Source organism: Phyllobates terribilis, unplaced genomic scaffold (genome assembly GCF_046119375.1).
Source record: "Phyllobates terribilis strain yellow unplaced genomic scaffold, ASM4611937v1 Scaffold_65__1_contigs__length_7625178, whole genome shotgun sequence".
NCBI lineage: Eukaryota > Metazoa > Chordata > Amphibia > Anura > Dendrobatidae > Phyllobates > Phyllobates terribilis.
The window spans coordinates 3682137-3699256 of NW_027362825.1; positions in this window are offsets into that span (position 1 = coordinate 3682137).

Here is a 17120-nt window from a genome sequence, read left to right on the forward strand (position 1 = left end):
AAGAAATGGTCAGTACAGTACTCGGAGAATTTCCCCAGTCCTGGACACAAATTAACAATGCTATTGTGGTACCCGTCCTTACCTTTCTCCAGCCAGCCCCTCAAGGGCCTACAGAAGAGCAAGTAGTGTTGGAAGGGCAACCGGCCCCGGAGGCAGAAGATTCCATACCAGCAGCCCAGGAGAATCAACCCTCTGCTAGTAGTGAGCCTGCCGTGCCCGTGGTAAGCCAAAGAGTACGCAGAAAGCTGCCCAACCTACCCGTAACATCTCCAAACACCTGTAGTGCAGACACTAGCGATCCCTCTACACAAGAGGTGGAAACAGGGGACCCAGAAAGAACACCACCAGATAGTGTGTTACGTAGGTCCACCAGGAGCACTAGAGGTCAGATGCCTGCTCACTGGAGAATCTAAAAAGTAATATATACCTCTACATTGCAAATGTTGAAATGTTTAATGTTTGTTGCATGAATAATAATTATGTTTCTCAAGTTACCCGACAGGGTTTATGGACTGACAGGTTATGGACAATGAATAACCGGAACTGTACCTTGTAAATAGTTGCACCTGTTAAGTGCCCCTTTTGTCCAGACCACAGAACAAAAACCCGTGGAGGTGGCGGAAGACGTGGTCCAACTCCGGATCATCGATGCCCTGTAGCCACCCCAGGGCCTACGTGGAGGGTTTGGGATGGGACCCTCAAAGTGCATCTTGGGTGACATGGACACCTGGTTACGGAAGCGCCGTGACCTATAAAGACTAAACTTCTTGTATATATGTTGTGTTATTGCTTATACCCTGTTATGTTTTAATGAAAGTTATGTTTAGTCCTGGAGTACTAAAATTTTCTAGGGGGAAATGTGGCACCCCAGGGGTCTGGTTTCCACAGTGGTAGAAATACCATGTCTGAGAGCGAGCATGTGTTTTCCTTGTCAGGAGCACTGTAACATGCAACACCTCCTGCCCCAGTCCAGGGAGCTGAGGAACCTGCCCTTTATAAACTGGGTCTGGGGCGGGGTTAGTGAGTCAGAGTCTAGTGAGAGTCAAAGCAGCAAGCAAGGAGCTCTGTAGGAGACAGGAGCTGAAGGCCAGGGACTTGAGCTAGCAGAGCTTGTCCTGGCCGAAGACGCAGAGAACCGGACACAGGAGTCCGAGGCTGTGAGGATTTCCACATCCAGCAGCAGAAACCACCTGGCAGGGGATTTCAGGTCCTCTGGCCATAGGAAGCCCAGAGGCTCAGTCACACGCAAGGGACCGTCACCGCCATCGAGGAGCGGAGGCTACCAAAAGCCCCAAGTCACCAGCCATACGGGTGAGCACCACACGGTACACTCAGGGATGTAGGCTACTACACGACTACAGCAAGGTAGCCAGGAAGAGTGCAGTCAGACGGGAAGACCTACACCTCCACCTGGCCAGGGGGACTCTTGTTCACTCACAGACTGACCAGGCCTCTAATGTTAGCCAGTACTCCCGGCAGGGCCTTCTTCATTACCAACAGTAAAGACTCTGAACTGCACTGCACGGACTCTGAGTCATTTCTTCTGCGCCCATGCACCACAACCCTCATCATCTACACACGCTGCCCTGAGGCTATACTCCTCCCGTGGGGAGTTATACTACCCTCTGCTGCGCACCCAACATCAGCCTCAGCGGTCTGCCCCGCAGCGGCGGTTCTCAGTGACCGCGATCCACGGGTGGCGTAGTCGGACATTTAAACATTGAAAACCAAATAAACAGATTCGCCACTGGTTTGACCACCCTGAGCCACGGGACTGGGTCGCCGCCACGGAGACTACAACCCCCAGCATTACACAGAGACCCGGCTCCAGGTATTCCCCCACACACGGCCCAGGGGGCGCGTCAATTACACTATATAAATCCATGCAAACGGCATGGATTTATATACTGTGACCTTAAAGAATGGTAAAAAATAAATCTATACTTACCTTCTGATGGCCCGCGCTGTCTTGTTTCGCTCTGTCCTGGCTGCCGGCAGATAGTGGTACACTGTAGGACCTGCTGTCACATGACTATGACGTCAGCGCAGGTCCTTCAGTCCACCGCGATCTGCCGGCATGGGAGGACGAGCACAGCGGGGGCCATCAGAAGGTAAATATAACATTTATTTTTTATTTTATTCTTTTTTTCACAGGTTCTATGGTACCTGGGTCTGGAGGAGAGTCTCCTGTCCTCCACACCCGGGTATCAACTGCACATTGAAACGCGTGGAATGTGCTTCCACATATGCAGTGATGCGTAATCCATGCGTTTCAATGGAAGTCAATGGCGGCAAAAACCCAGCACTTCCGCAAATTAATTGGTAGTGCTGCGTTTTTTTCTGCAATGATAATCCGCAGCGGAAATTTCCACAGCATGTGCACAGCACATGTGGATTATCATTTGGGACCATGGCAGGCCTTCTACCATGCGTTTTTTAAGCGTTTCTGCAGCGTTTTTTGCTGCTGCGGAAACGCTTGAAAAAACGCATCGTGGGCACACAGCCAATATGTATGAAATAGAAGGAAAGGAGTCCAGCTTCTGGTGAAATCCATAAAAATCTTCTTTTTTCCATAATATTAAAATTCCATATACAAAAAGTGGGGAGCAAGGAAACACATGGCGACACGTTTTGACTGCAAGCAGCATTCTTACTCAAAGCCTAATGGGAAAATTCCAATGATCTCTCTATCTCTATATATAGAAAAAATAGTAGAGACAGCACTCCAAAAATAGATGATTTATTTGCTCAGCAAGAGCTGTGGCAACGTTTCGGCTGAATAGTGCCTTTTCGAGCCTTATTCAGCCGAAACGTTGGCACAGCTCTTGCTGAGCAAATAAATCATCTATTTTTGGAGTGCTGTCTCTACTATTTTTTCTATATGCAAGAAGGTTTGGTACTTACCTGGAGGACGGGCAGCCTGCTATACACATTATTGTTTGCTTGTGCTGCTTTCATCTCTTTTTTTTCTTATATATACACACACACACACACACACACACACATCTCACTAAATTAGAATATCATTAAAAAGTTAATTTATTTCAGTTCTTCAATCCAAGAAGTGAAACTCATATTATATAGAGTCATTACAAACAGAGTGATCTATTTCAAGTGTTTATTTCTGTTAATGTTGATGATTATGGCTTACAGCCAATGAAAACACAAGAGTCATTATCTCAGTAAATTTAAATAATTAACAAAGAACACATGCAAAGGCTTCCTAAGCATTTTAAAAGGTCCCTTAGTCTGTTTCAGTAGGCTCCACAATCATGTGGAAGACTGCTGATTTGACAGATGTCCAGAAGGCAGTCTTTGACACACTCCACAAGGTCCCAGAGTCTGGAGGAAGAGTGGAGAGGCCACAATCCAAGCTGCTGGAGGTCTAGTGTAAAGTTTCCACAATCAGTGAAGGTTTGAGGAGCCATGTCATCTGCTGGTGTAGGTCCACTGTGTTTTATCAAGACCAAAGGCAGCATAGCCGTCTACCAGGAAATTTTAGAGTACTTCATGCTTAACTCTGCCGACAAGCTTTTTGGAGATGGAAATTTCATTCTCCAGCAGGACTTGGCACCTGTCCACACTGCCAAAAGTACCAATACCTGATTTTAAAACAGTATCACTGTGCTTGATTGGCCAGTAAACTCGCCTGACCTTAAACCCATAGAGAATCTATGGGGTATTGTCAAGAGGAAGATGAGAGACACCAGACCTAACAATGCAGACGAGCCGAAGGCTGCTGTCACACAAGGTGTGGGAAAGACTTAGTGCAACACAAAGGGAAGAAGGAAAGGAAGCCCAGACTCACGGGAAAGGGGGAAGTCGAAACCTCCTGGCTGATAGAATATCACCCTGTCTCCCCTAACATCCCTATAATGGCTCTTCACCAATCGCCGCACGAGTTCCTCGCCCTATCTTTCCCTGGCATTTGGCTAAGGCTAGGGAAGGGAGGAGATGAGCACTGGTCGATCCCCACTCAAAACTAAAGACAAGGGAGGACAAACGGGGAAATTGCTTAGTTCTAGATGACTCCAGACAAATGCACACATGTCCTCAGCACCAGAGATGAAGAAGTACTACTCTTGCTAAAGCCTTCAGAGGGAGTAATGAATATCGCCGGCACTTCCCTCTGGAACACAACAGGTATTTATACACCCAGGCCAGGGTGTTAATTAGCCAGAGGAAGGTAGCCGCTGGGTCCTAGAGACAGCCTCTAAGAAGGTTTCTGCAATGCCAAAGATAGAGATCTCCTGCAACACACTGCAGGTCAAATGTCTGTCACTTCTGACACACTCGTGACTTCTCCCCCCCCCTCTATGAGTGGCCTCCGGACACTCAGAACCGGGTTTTTCAGGATAAGAGGTGTGAAATGAACGAACCAACCTGGGAGCGTTCACCTCTGATGCTGAAACCCACATTCTCTCCTCTGGACCATAGCCTTTCCAGTGCACCAAGTATTGTAGAGAACGACATTGGAAATGAGAATCTACAATCCTCAAAATCTGGAACTCCAGATTAACGTCAAACATTATTGGGGGCGGTGGTAGAGGTGAGGACTCAAGAGGTTCAACATACTTCTTCAGAAAGGACCTATGGAACATGTTGTGGAACTTAAGGGCCTGAGGAATTTCAAGACAAAATGCTGCTGGGTTAATGATGGCAATTATTTTATAGGGACCAATAAACCTAGGTCCCAGCTTCCAAGAAGGAACATTCAATCTTATATTCCTGGTAGACACCCACCCAAAGTCATTCACATTCAGGTCCGGACCTGGCAAGCGTTTTCTGTCAGCTGTAAGAGGGTGACCAGGATGGTCATGCACCTTTTCCATCTGTATGCACATAATGTTATACCCTGTTTTATGTATGAGTATGTGTTATGACCGACTGTATGATGTGTCAGTTACAGGGTCAGTATAGGATAGGTGTAGATAGGGTGTTAAATTAGGAATGGGATAGTGTAGCTTTGGGCACTATAGGATAGGAACTACTTAGTTATCAGATAGGAAAGAGTTAAGGGGTTCAGGAGCTGCTCCAGTGTGGGAGGAGCAGGTTCAGTGAAGAACTGAGACACTTCTTGATTGCAGGCAGTTCTAGTAAGAGAGATGTGACAGCATAGCAGTTGGTTGTCCGGGGTGCACGGTCTGTCCAACAGCAAAGAAGCCTCAGTCAGAAACTCTGAAGCAGATATTTCCTCAACGTTTGGGGCCTATAGTCCACAGAAGCCACAGAGAAGTGTGTGTTTCGAAATCTTCCCAGAAGGGTAAGTCAGACGGGAAATAGTACAAAGACAGTACGGGATTCTTAGAACTGCGAGTGTCTCATAGGCTAAGAAGGTCGACTATGGAAGGGACAGCTCAGGACAAACGGACAGTGAACATCATTACGTGCGGTGCATCGGACGGTAACCCTGGAAAAGTATGTGATCAATGCTGCATGCTGTATGAAGTTGATTTCAAGTGTTCAAGTAAAGTTCTTTTTTATAAAGTGGAATGGAGGTCCCTAAATGTGTTGTGAGGCAGTTCCTGAGGTGGAAGAACCGAAGACAGCAGAGATCTGCGACCAAAACGTGAGAGTGTTCTGCACCACACGAACAGCACAGGAGAATTGGGACATTTGTCTTTGTCAGGGAGCCAGGGTGTAGGCACACACCAGCTTCTCGCCACAACTACCACCCTGAGCCCCTCAGACAGCCATAGGTTTATACCTGTCTCCCATGATCTTTAAATTACTCAGAACACCCTGCCATACCAAAGAGAGCGACGACGCAAACCGTTCCTCCTCAGGAACTCCTGAAGCTCCTTCCCCACTAAATGTACCAAACTATGGGTGATAACTGTATGCACCGAAGAACGGTGACCTGCCAGTGGATTCTTGACGATGATTATTAATGGCAAATTCTGCCAGCGGTAAGTAGGATGCCCAATCCTCCTTATTTTCGGAGACGAAACACCTAAGTTAGGTCTCCAGATTCTGATTGACAGGCTTGGTCTGTCCTTTCGACTGAGGGTTGAAGGCAGAGGAAAAGGGACAGCTGTACCCCCAGTTGAGAACAGAATTCTTTCCAGAGCTTGGAAACAAACTGGGTCCCCTGATATGATACCACATTGGAGGGAACCTTGTGAAGCTTCACAATCTCATTTAAAAACACCTGAGCAAGAGTCTTGGCATTTGGAAGTGCAGGTAATGCGACAAAATGAACCATTTTACTGAACCTATCTACAATCACCAAAACCACCATTTTGCCTGCAGAAACCTGTAGGTTACTAACAAAATCCACATGTGTCCATGGCCTAGTAGGGATAGGTAACGGGTATGCGAAACCTTAGAACGCGCACAAATACTACAAGCAGCTATGTGTTCAATCACATCCTGATGCAACCCCGGCCACCAAAAATGACGAGAAAGGAGGTCCGCGGTTGCCTTACCACCTGGATTCCCAGCAAGCACAGAGTTATGATGTTCCTTAATTACTTTGCGGCGCAGATCAGATGGTATAAATAACCTTCCTGAAGGGCAGGAGGCAGGAGCATCCCCCTGAGCCTCCAACACCTCACCTTCCAGTTCAGGATACAGTGCCGAAATGACTACCCCTTTCTGTAATATCGGGGCAGGGTTCTCATGGTCACCACCACCAGGGAAGCTCCGGGACAAAGCATCAGCCTTGACATTTTTGACCCCTGGACGAAAAGTGACAGCAATATTTAACCTAGTAAAAAACAGGGACCATCTGGCTTGCCTAGGGTTGAGACGTTTAGCTGACTGGAGATATGACAGGTTCTTATGGTCAGTAATAACAGTAATAGGATGGACAGCCCCCTCCAACCAATGTCGCTATTCCTTGAACGCCAATTTGATCGCCAAAAGTTCCCTATTACCCACGTCAAAATTTCTCAATTGCACATTGCATCACTAACAACGCTATGGGGGCAGTCTAGAAGGCAGCTAGGATGTGACAGGTTCCTTTTAAACCATCTGGGTGCCTGGTTCCCAAATGAAAAATCCAAAAGGCTTCCCTTGTCAATAGGAGTCTTCTAATGGACTAAAGAAGATTTTTATGAATTTCACCAGAAGATGGACCCCTTTGCTTCTCTTTCGTTCTAATTCAGCCTGTGAGGGCGTTGTCCATACATGCTGGATACCATCAGACGATGAGCTGGCTATTTCTATATGTGTATATGTATACCTTATAGTGTGTGTACAGGGCTGGTTTGGTTGGTTTTAGACAAATTGGGACCCTGGGCAAAATTCAAAGTGGGGCCCCCAATTCTGAAATATTCTCCAACAACAGGGCAGGCATCTCACTTGTCATTCATGTACAATCCATGTTTTTACAGCAGCAGCTATTAATCATTTACAGGACCATTTACAGTTTGCTATGTTACAGAACTGTAATATATCTGTAAAAATCGGTTGCTGTACTGTGTCTCTGAATGACATCCGATTTTTTTCACCCGTAGCCTTGAATGGGCGAGGCTCATCCGATTTAAAGTAGAAACTAGTGCATGCTCAGTCAGTAGAAAAAAAATCCCTCATCTGCAATGCCCCATTGAATAACAATGGATCGAGTCCCCCCCCCTCAGGATTTTGTGCTTTGCATATCTTTTTGGAAAATAGAGCAGGTCATGTCACTTTTTTCACCCACTGGAAGTAATGGGTGGTGAAAAAAAACGCTGGCAAAACACTCCAAAAATGTAGGTGTCAAGTTTTCAGCGTTTTTTGTGCATAAACCAGAATGAGATATTTTTTTTTTTCACTGAACTTAATGTACATGCATAACAGACAAAGTGACAATGAAAAAAACACTGAAAAAACACAACAAAAACGCACCTAAAAAAAGCAAAAAATCAAGAAAACAGCAGCAAAAATCCTGAGCAATCTCCTGGCAAGAGATCAGGTTTTGCTGCAGAAAATGAATGCAGAAAAAAATTTGATGTGTGAACATAGCCTTACAGTCAAAGAACAGAAAACATTAGCACAATGCTGTCTTTTTGTACATCAAAAAGCGATTTAAAAAAGTAATGTCCCCCCGAACTACTGCTAATTCCCCTCTGGCTTCAGTGCCGATGCTCCGGGGTCCTTGCTTGTCATTCTTCACAATGACTCCCTGGCGCCTGCGCAATAGAACCCTGCTGGCAGCGGTCAGGTGTCCATACTCAGTCCTCAGCCGCCACTATTTCTCCCGGTATAGTCTCCGCCTTCCACAAGCAAGGGTCCCTGAACATTACTGCTGGTACGTTTCTGTGGGAATCTGCTTGCCTCCTACCAGCCTGTAATATTTCCAGTGACGTAAGGTACAATGCCATGTTATTAGCACTGCCCCCAGTACCAGTAGCGAAGCCATCCCCAATTTCCTTCTCAGGAATCCTATTTGGTAGACTGAGTGGCTGCCCAAATACATTAGTTTCTCACAAAGGAGCTGAAGATAGAGTGGCTGTAGATGCAAACTTTCTCCAGCCTGTTAGATGTCAGAGGGCGAACAGCAGCACATTGGGTCAGTGGTTAGCACTGAAGCCTTGCAGTGTTGGGATCTTGGGTTCAAATCCCAGCAAGGACAACATCTGCATGGATTTTGTATGTTCTCCCTGTATTTGCGTGGGTTTCCATCTCAGTGAAAAAGGAGCCATAGCGTGTCTGGGAACCTTCCCACACACACTTTTCTTAGCCAGGACTGCTTCTCGGCAGGGTTGGACAGTCCCACCAGAGAATCCTCGGGTGGGCCCTGATTTCTCCATCAGGAGATTTCATGATAGCGCAAAGTTTGCAGCAGCTATGGGGCTCTTGAGCGGGGAGAAAGGTTAGCCCTCAGAATCAAATCCTCTGGTGGGCCTAATGTTTTTAAGTTTGAAACTGCTTCTCAATGGGAGTTGTATTTCACCACAGCCATATTCTTTAGCTCGGTGAAAGGACTGGCATAGAGGGAAACTGTATCTACTCCGGCTGTCATTTCTCTGTCACAGGTTCTGCCGATTGTCACACACGACCATGCCTGGCTGTATGTTCAGCCTGGGGAGTGCTGCAGTGCTTTCAACTTGTGACTGATGTGGTCATTTCGGAGATGGAGGCCAAACTGGAGGAGGAGGTGCAGGAGCTCAACAATGTGATTACATTGAGATTACATTGGAGACTCTGGTTTTTATACTAAAGAAAGGTCCTACTGTGTTTTTTTTTTTTTTACATTGTTTTTTTTAAGACAAATGCATTCACCGGCAAATGTGATTTTAAAATTTTACAACCTTATCTGGACATGTGATGTGTGACACATCGTCAGACACATCCTGTTTCATTAATATTGGAGGGACTCTGAAAGTCACAAAACCTATTTTTATAGGGCCATCAGGCGGCCCTCGCTATGGTTAGAGAGCCATCAGCTGGCTATGCTTTGTTGTTCCAATTATTAACGAGTGGGTCTGCTATACTGTTATTACATATGCAGTGACTGCAAGGGCTGCCAAAAATTTGGACACAACCCAATACCTCTAAAGAGACATAGAGTAGGGTCTCAGTAAAAAAAAAGAATTTCCCATTATAAAGGAGCGGGTCTCCTATAGTGGTAATGCCCATGCTGTGACTGCAAGGGCTGCCAAAATTTGGGAAAAAACCCACTAACAATTTAAAGACACATAGAGCAGGGCCACAGTAACAACTACGACATGTTCCCATTAGAAAGGAGAGGGTCTGCTATTCAGTTATAGGGTATGCAGTGAGTCTAACGGCTGACAAAATTTAGGAAAACCCCCATTAACAATTTATAGACACAAAGCAGGGCCCCAGTAACAACATATTTGTATTAGAAAAGAGAGGGTCTCCCATAGTATTTGCCTATGCAGTGAAGCAACGGCTTCCAAAAATTTGGGGGAACTCCAATGCCCTTGGCAAGAGATGTAGAGGTCAGAGAGCCTCCCAAAAACAATGTTTCCATTATAAGGAAGCGGGTCTTCCATAATGTTTGCCTATGCTGTGAAGCAACGGCTGCCAAAAATTTGGGGGAACTCCAATGCCCCTGGCAAAAGACATAGATATGTTGCTATGGTACATATGGTGGTGATATGGAGAAGGATGTGAAGGATGAGGATGCAGAGAAGGAGGAGGACAAGAGCAAATAGACAAAATCAGGAGGCGTATACCCATGTCTGGTGTGAAAACAGAGGTGCATGGGAATAGAGTTAGCCCTCCCCAAAAAAAAGACACTGTATTTGAGTTTATGCTACGCTGCTATCATTCGGTGGTGTTGAGACGTCTGGCGCAATCCAGCCCTTGTTCATTTTTATAAGAGTCAGCCTGTCAGCATTTTCAGTTGACAGGCAGATGCACCTTTTGGTTATAATTCCACCGGCAGCACTAAAAACCCGCTCTGACAAAACGCTAGCGGCAGGGCAGGCCAGGATCTCCAAGGCATAGAGAGCCAGTTCATGTCACATGTCCAGCTTGGATACCCAATAATTATAAGGCACAGAGGAATCACGGAGGACGTTGGTATGGTCAGCAAGGTACTTCCTCACTATCTTCCAAAACTTTGCACTCCTTGTGAGAGTACCCTGCGCCTCAGGGCCTGTGCGATGGGAGGGTCTGAGAAAACTGTCCCAGAACTTTGACAGTGTTCCTCTGCCTTTGCTGGATTGCATTTGTGGCTCTCGCCTGTACTCCTTGGCTGTCCAACGAACTTTGACCTCTGCCGCCAGCGTTTTCAGATGGGAATTTTTTCAATAATTCTGCAACAAGGGCCTTCTCGTACTGCCCCATTTTATTTGGCCTGTCCTGCAAAGGAATAAGAGACAGAAAGTTCTCCCTGTAGCATGGGTCTAGAAATGTCACCAACCAGTAATGACTGTCACTCAAAATTTGGACAACGCGAGGGTCATGGGAAAGGCAGCGTTTCATCGGAATTGGATATTTCGCCTCCAGCTGTTTGCCCCCAGCAATTCGCCCCCGGGTACATTTCGCCCCCGCACATTTCATCCCCAGCAATTGGCCCCCAGGATGGTTTGCCCCTGCACATTTCACCCCCGCACATATCGCCCCCAGTTCGCCCCGGTCCGGGGGCGAAACGTGCGGGGGCGAAATGCGCGGGGGAGAATCTTCCTGGAGGCGAATTGATAGGAGCGAAATGTGCAAGGGCGAACTGATGGGGGCGAACTGCTGGGGGCAAATTGCTGGGGGCGAACTGCTGGGGGCGAAACTTCCTATAACCATGTAACATAAACTCAGCCATGCGTGCCAGACTGCTAACAGGCAAGACTTCCATGTCCTCACCAAGAGGATGACTGACCATGCTCTCCTCCTTCTCCTCTCTGTCCTCTGGCCATCCACGCTGAACAGACGGTATGACAGCTGTGCAGGTAGTACCTTCTATAGTGCATGAAACTAGCTCCTGTCCATCCTCCTCCTCCTCCTCATTGTCACCCAATCCACGTTGGGATGAGATGAGGCTGGACTGTGTGGAATCACCTTGTATGGTTCTTTGCTCCATCTCACTCATCATGCTCCGCCTGCAACGCATCCTCTTTAATTGCGAGCAGAGAGTGTTTCAGAAGACAGAGAAGCGTGATGGTGACGCTAATTATGGCATTATCGCCGCTCACCATCTTGGTGGAGTCCTCAAAATTTTGGAGGATAGTACATATGTCTGACATCCATGTCCACTCCTGAGGTTTTATGTGTGGAGTCTGACCTGAATACCAACGGCCTTGTTGATGCTGGTATTCAACAACTTCCCTCTTCTGCTCACAAATCCTTCCTAACATCTGCAATACAAAGTTCCAATGCGTGGGGACATCGCAGATCAGTCGGTGAGCTGAAAGCTGCAAACACTGCTGAAGCATGGCAAGGGCAGCAGAAGCTGTAGCTGACTTTCTAAAATGGGCACACAGGCGGCGTACTTTGACATGCTGATCCGACAGATCCGGGTAGGTTTTGATAAACCGCTGAACAACGAGGTTAAGCACATGGGCCAGGCATGGTACGTATGTGAGCTCGCCTCGCCTCAGTGCTACATGCGATCTCCTCTTGCCACGCTTCAAGTGGACCGAGCAAGAGGCCCGAATTTATAAATGGAAAAGTGAACAGCTCTTCGGAGTGTCCAAGTGTGCTATCAGTTGTCTCTGGGCACTATGCATGGTGGGAGGAAGCAGGATCAGGGTGAGGAATATGCAGTCCAAACTCACGGCTACTGAGACTTGACCGTGTGGAAGACAGGGTAGTGGTGGTTGTGGCTAAGTGACTGGAAGCATTATCTGCTATCCAACCAATAACCTTTTCACACTGCTCTGTGTTCAATAGTGGTGTTCTGCAGTCCCCTATTAATTGAGACAGGAAGGTCGAGTGAGAAGATGTGGGTGTTTGTTGTGGCACAATTTCAGCTTGCCCACGGCCTCGTCTTCTGCATGCACCATCACCATCACGTCCAGCTCCCCGTCCCTTGCCCATTTTAAATGGAGGACAATATTTTCCATGTTCACCACAAATGGCTGGATTTGAACCGCAGTGATATGTGATAAGTGTGACGGAAAACCACAGTTTAAAATAGCTGGCATGTAGGTTACTATTTTTCATAGCGACCTCATGTTAATAACTTCCCTGACACACTGCAACAAAATTTAAATGGAGGCCAGAAATGGCTGAATTTAGAGCGCACTTACATGTGATGTGTGTGACGGAAAAACAGTTTTAAATAGCTGGCCTGTAGGTTACTATTTTTCACAGCAACCTCGTGTCAAAAACTTCACTAACACACTGCAACAAAATTTAAATGGAGGCCAATATTTTCCACGTTCATTACAAGTTTCTGGATTTTTATCGCTGTAATATGGAAAGAATCTGGCTGTATTCTGCAGTGGCAATAAGCAAACGGAGCAGAAAAACAGTATTCTCTGGATAGCTTTTTAAGCAAATAATCAGGATTAAAATTAAAAAAAAAAAAGATCACTGGCCCCTGATACTTGAGGATATTTCTAGAAATATCTGTAACAGCAGCAGCAGCCAGAACTGGAATGGATCCTATTGTTCTGTATTATACGATGCAGTCTGCCACATACACTGCCTGCCTAGCTCTGACATAGAGATTATGTGTGTGTATATATATATATATATATATATACATATATATATATACGTATATATATATATATATATATATATACAGTACAGACCAAAAGTTTGGACACACCTTCTCATTTAAAGATTTTTCTGTATTTTCATGACTTTGAAAATTGTACATTCACACTGAATGAATCAAAACTATGAATTAACACATGTGGAATTATATTCTTAACAAAAAAGTGTGAAACAACTGAAAATATGTCTTATATTCTAGGTTCTTCAAAGTAACCACCTTTTGCTTTGAATACTGCTTTGCACACTCTTGGCATTGTCTTGATGCACTTCAAGAGGTAGTCACAGGAAATGGTTTTCACTTCACTGGCGTGCCCTGCCAGGTTTAATAAGTGGGATTTCTTGCCTTACAAATGGGGTTGGAACCATCAGTTGTGTTGTGCAGAAGTCAGGTCGATACACAGCTGATAGTCATACTGAATAGACTGTTAGAATTTGTATTATGGCAAGAAAAAAGCAGCTAAGTATAGAAAAACGAATGGCCATCAATATTTTAAGAAATGAAGGTCAGTCAGTCCGAAAAATTGAACAAACTTTAAATTTGTCCCCAAGTGTAGTTGCAAAAACCATCAAGCGCTACAAAGAAACTGGTTCACATGAGGACCGCCCCAGGAAAGGAAGACCAAGAGTCACCTCTGCTTCTGAGGATAAGTTTATCCGAGTCACCAGCCTCAGAAATCGCAGGTTAACAGCAGCTCAGATTAGAGACCAGGTCAATGCCACACCGAGTTCTAGCAGCAGACACATCTCTTCAACAACTGTTAAGAGGAGACTTTGTGCAGCAGGCCTTCATGGTAAAATAGCTGCTAGGAAACCACTGCTAAGGACAGGCAACAAGCAGAAGAGACTTGTTTGGGCTAAAGAACACAAGGAATGGACATTAGTTGGACACTGTTGGGGATTTATTCAAAATTGAAGGCATACTGAACCAGCATGGCTACCACAGCATCTTGCAGCGGCATGCTATTCCATCTGGTTTGCGTTTAGTTGGACCATCATTTATTTTTCAACAGGACAAAGACCCCAAACACACCTCCAGGCTGTGTAAGGGCTATTTGACCAAGAGGAAGAGTGATGGGGTGCTACGCCAGATGACCTGGCCTCCACAATCACCAGACCTGAACCCAATCGAGATGATTTGGGGTGAGCTGGACCGCAGAGTGAAGGCAAAAGGGCCAACAAGTGCTAAGCATCTCTGGGAACTCCTTCAAGATTGCTGGAAAACCATTTCCGGTGACTACCTCTTGAAGCTCATCAAGAGAATGCCAAGAGTGTGCAAAGCAGTCACCAAAGCAAAAGGTGGCTACTTTGAAGAACCTAGAATATAAGACACATTTTCAGTTGTTTCACACTTTTTTGTTAAGTATATAATTCCACATGTGTTAATTCATAGTTTTGATGCCTTCAGTGTGAATGTACAATTTTCATAGTCATGAAAATACAGAAAAATCTTTAAATTAAAAGGTGTGTCCAAACCTTTGGTCTGTACTGTATATATATGCAGTATATATATATATATATATATATATATATATATATATATATATGCTGTATATATATATATATATATATATATATATATATTGTGAGGCAGTGACCGGGATCGTATACGAGGGACGTTATATATCCCCCAGAATGTGTACAGAGACCTATTAAATCCATTGGAGTGCATTGCAGTCACAAACTCACCTGCGGCTGCAATGCAGGAATGAAGGTGAGCAATGACCTGGTCAGGCTATCTGACTAACGCAGATTAAATAAAACCCAGCAGGGCCTTCATTTCTTGGAGGAGGTCACAGGAGGCAGTGGGGCGGCCTCCTCCCTCCAACCCGGGTTTTCCAGTGGCTCTTGCCACAGGTCCTTAAAACCACTGCACTAAGGATTAGTGTGGTTCTATGTTGGAACCTGCTAGGATCACAGCAGGGAAGCTCAGCAGGATTGAGGGTGGCTGAACCCACGCCTGGAAAGCCTCTGCACCTTTCAGGCTCTGAGCGGCCCGGTGCGGCCATTGCCCACGGCAACCGTTGTTTAAAGACTTGTGTTAACCCAGCTGCGAACCGGAGGACTGTCCTGTTTACCCGTGAGTTGCTGAATAAAGCTGTTTATGTTGGACTTGCTTGGGTCACTGCCTCAGTTACTGTACGGTGTGAACACCGCCGCCTTACAGCTTGGTGGAGAATGCGGGCATTGTGACTAAGGCATACTGAGACATACCCCACCGGCAGCTGCATGACCACAATCAGTTCCACCCCGTGGACAAAATGGACGAGCTATTAAAGCAGCTGGTACTCACCCAGCAGCAGCTGCTGCAGTCTCAGCGGCAACAGCAGGAGGAGAAACAGAGTCTCCAGCGGCAACAGCAGGAGCGGGAGCAGCAGCGTAATCAGCAACAACAGCTACTGTACCAGCAGCAGCAAAAAACAAACGAACTGTTGCTGCAACAGATTGCTGCCCTGCGGGAGACACCGACGGCATCAGCCTCGGAACGTCGAGATGCCCGGGACAAGGTTCGCTCAGCGTTGAGGAAGATGGAACCGGAGGACGACGTGGAAGCCTTCCTGACCATTTATGAGCGCACAGCGGAGCGGGAAAACCTACCGACCAGCCAGTGGGCAGAAGTGGTGACTCCGTTTCTGGTTGGCGATGCCCAAAAGGCCTACTTCAACCTAAGTCGAGAGGACACCCAGGACTACCAGAGGCTCAAAGGTGAGATCTTTGCCCGGCTGGGGGTCAATACATATGTGAGGGCTCAGCGTGTGTTTTCATGGGCCTATGTGGAGACCCGACCCGACCGGTCTCAGGCGTATGACCTCCTGCAGCTGGTAAAGAGGTGGCTCCAGCCTGAGACTTTGTCTCCAGCCCAGATGGTGGAGAGGGTGGTGGTTGACCGGCTGGTGAGGACTCTGCCAGCCGCTATCCAACGTTGGGTGGGCAAGGGGACCCCGGCACACTCGACCAGGTGGTCAGCCTGATCGAGCACTACTTGGCCACTCAGGACTTTATCCGGGACTCTGCCCCCTCGCAGCTGTCATGCCGATCCCTGCCAACCGAGGGGTCAGGAAAGGGGTCGCATCCCTCTGCTGAAGGGGAACCTCGGAGTGAGAGTGGCAGGAGACCGATTCTCTCCCAAACTGTCATAAGACCTAACAGTACCTCCACCCTTAGGTGGTGGCGGTGTCAGGGGCCGGCACATGTGGTTGCTAATTGTCCCCTGACTACGGAACCCATGGACTGCGGATATAGCCGCCGGGTCTCAATGTATGCCCAGACCGTCTGCACAGCGAGCACCGACCCCCGGGACAGTGAACTCCAACTATGCCAGGTACTGGTTAATGGGTACCCCACGGAGGCCCTCCTGGACTCAGGGAGCCTCGTGACTCTGGTACATGGGTCGCTGGTGGCAGGAAACAACCCCAGTGGACAGCCGCATGGTAGTCAACGGTGAGTTGCTCTATAGGATAGATAAGATCAGGGACGAGGTCGCGGTACAGTTGGTGGTACCCCAGTCATACCGTCGGGTGGTTCTAGATTTGGCACACACACACCTGCTGGGTGGACACTTAGGGGTAAAAAAGATGCAAGAACGTATCTTGCAGCGGTTCTTTTGGCCTGGGGTTTACGCGGAGGTCAAAAGGTACTGCGAATCCTGCCCCGAATGTCAGTTGACCACACCCACTGCAAGTTTCCGTAGCTCATTGATACCCCTGCCAGTGATAGAGGTATCTTTTGAACGGATTGCAATGGACTTGGTAGGGCCCATTGTAATATCTGCCCGTGGCCACCAACATATACTGGTGGTCGTCGACTAATCCACCCGATACCCGGAGGCTATACCACTACGCCACACCTCGGCAAAACTGATTGCACGGGAGCTGTTTGCCAGGTTCTGTCACCTTGGACTACCTAAGGAGATCTTGATGGATCAGGGGACCCCTTTTATGTCCAAAGTGACAAGGGAACTGTGCAAATTGCTAAAAATTAAACAATTGCGCACCTTGGTGTACCACCCT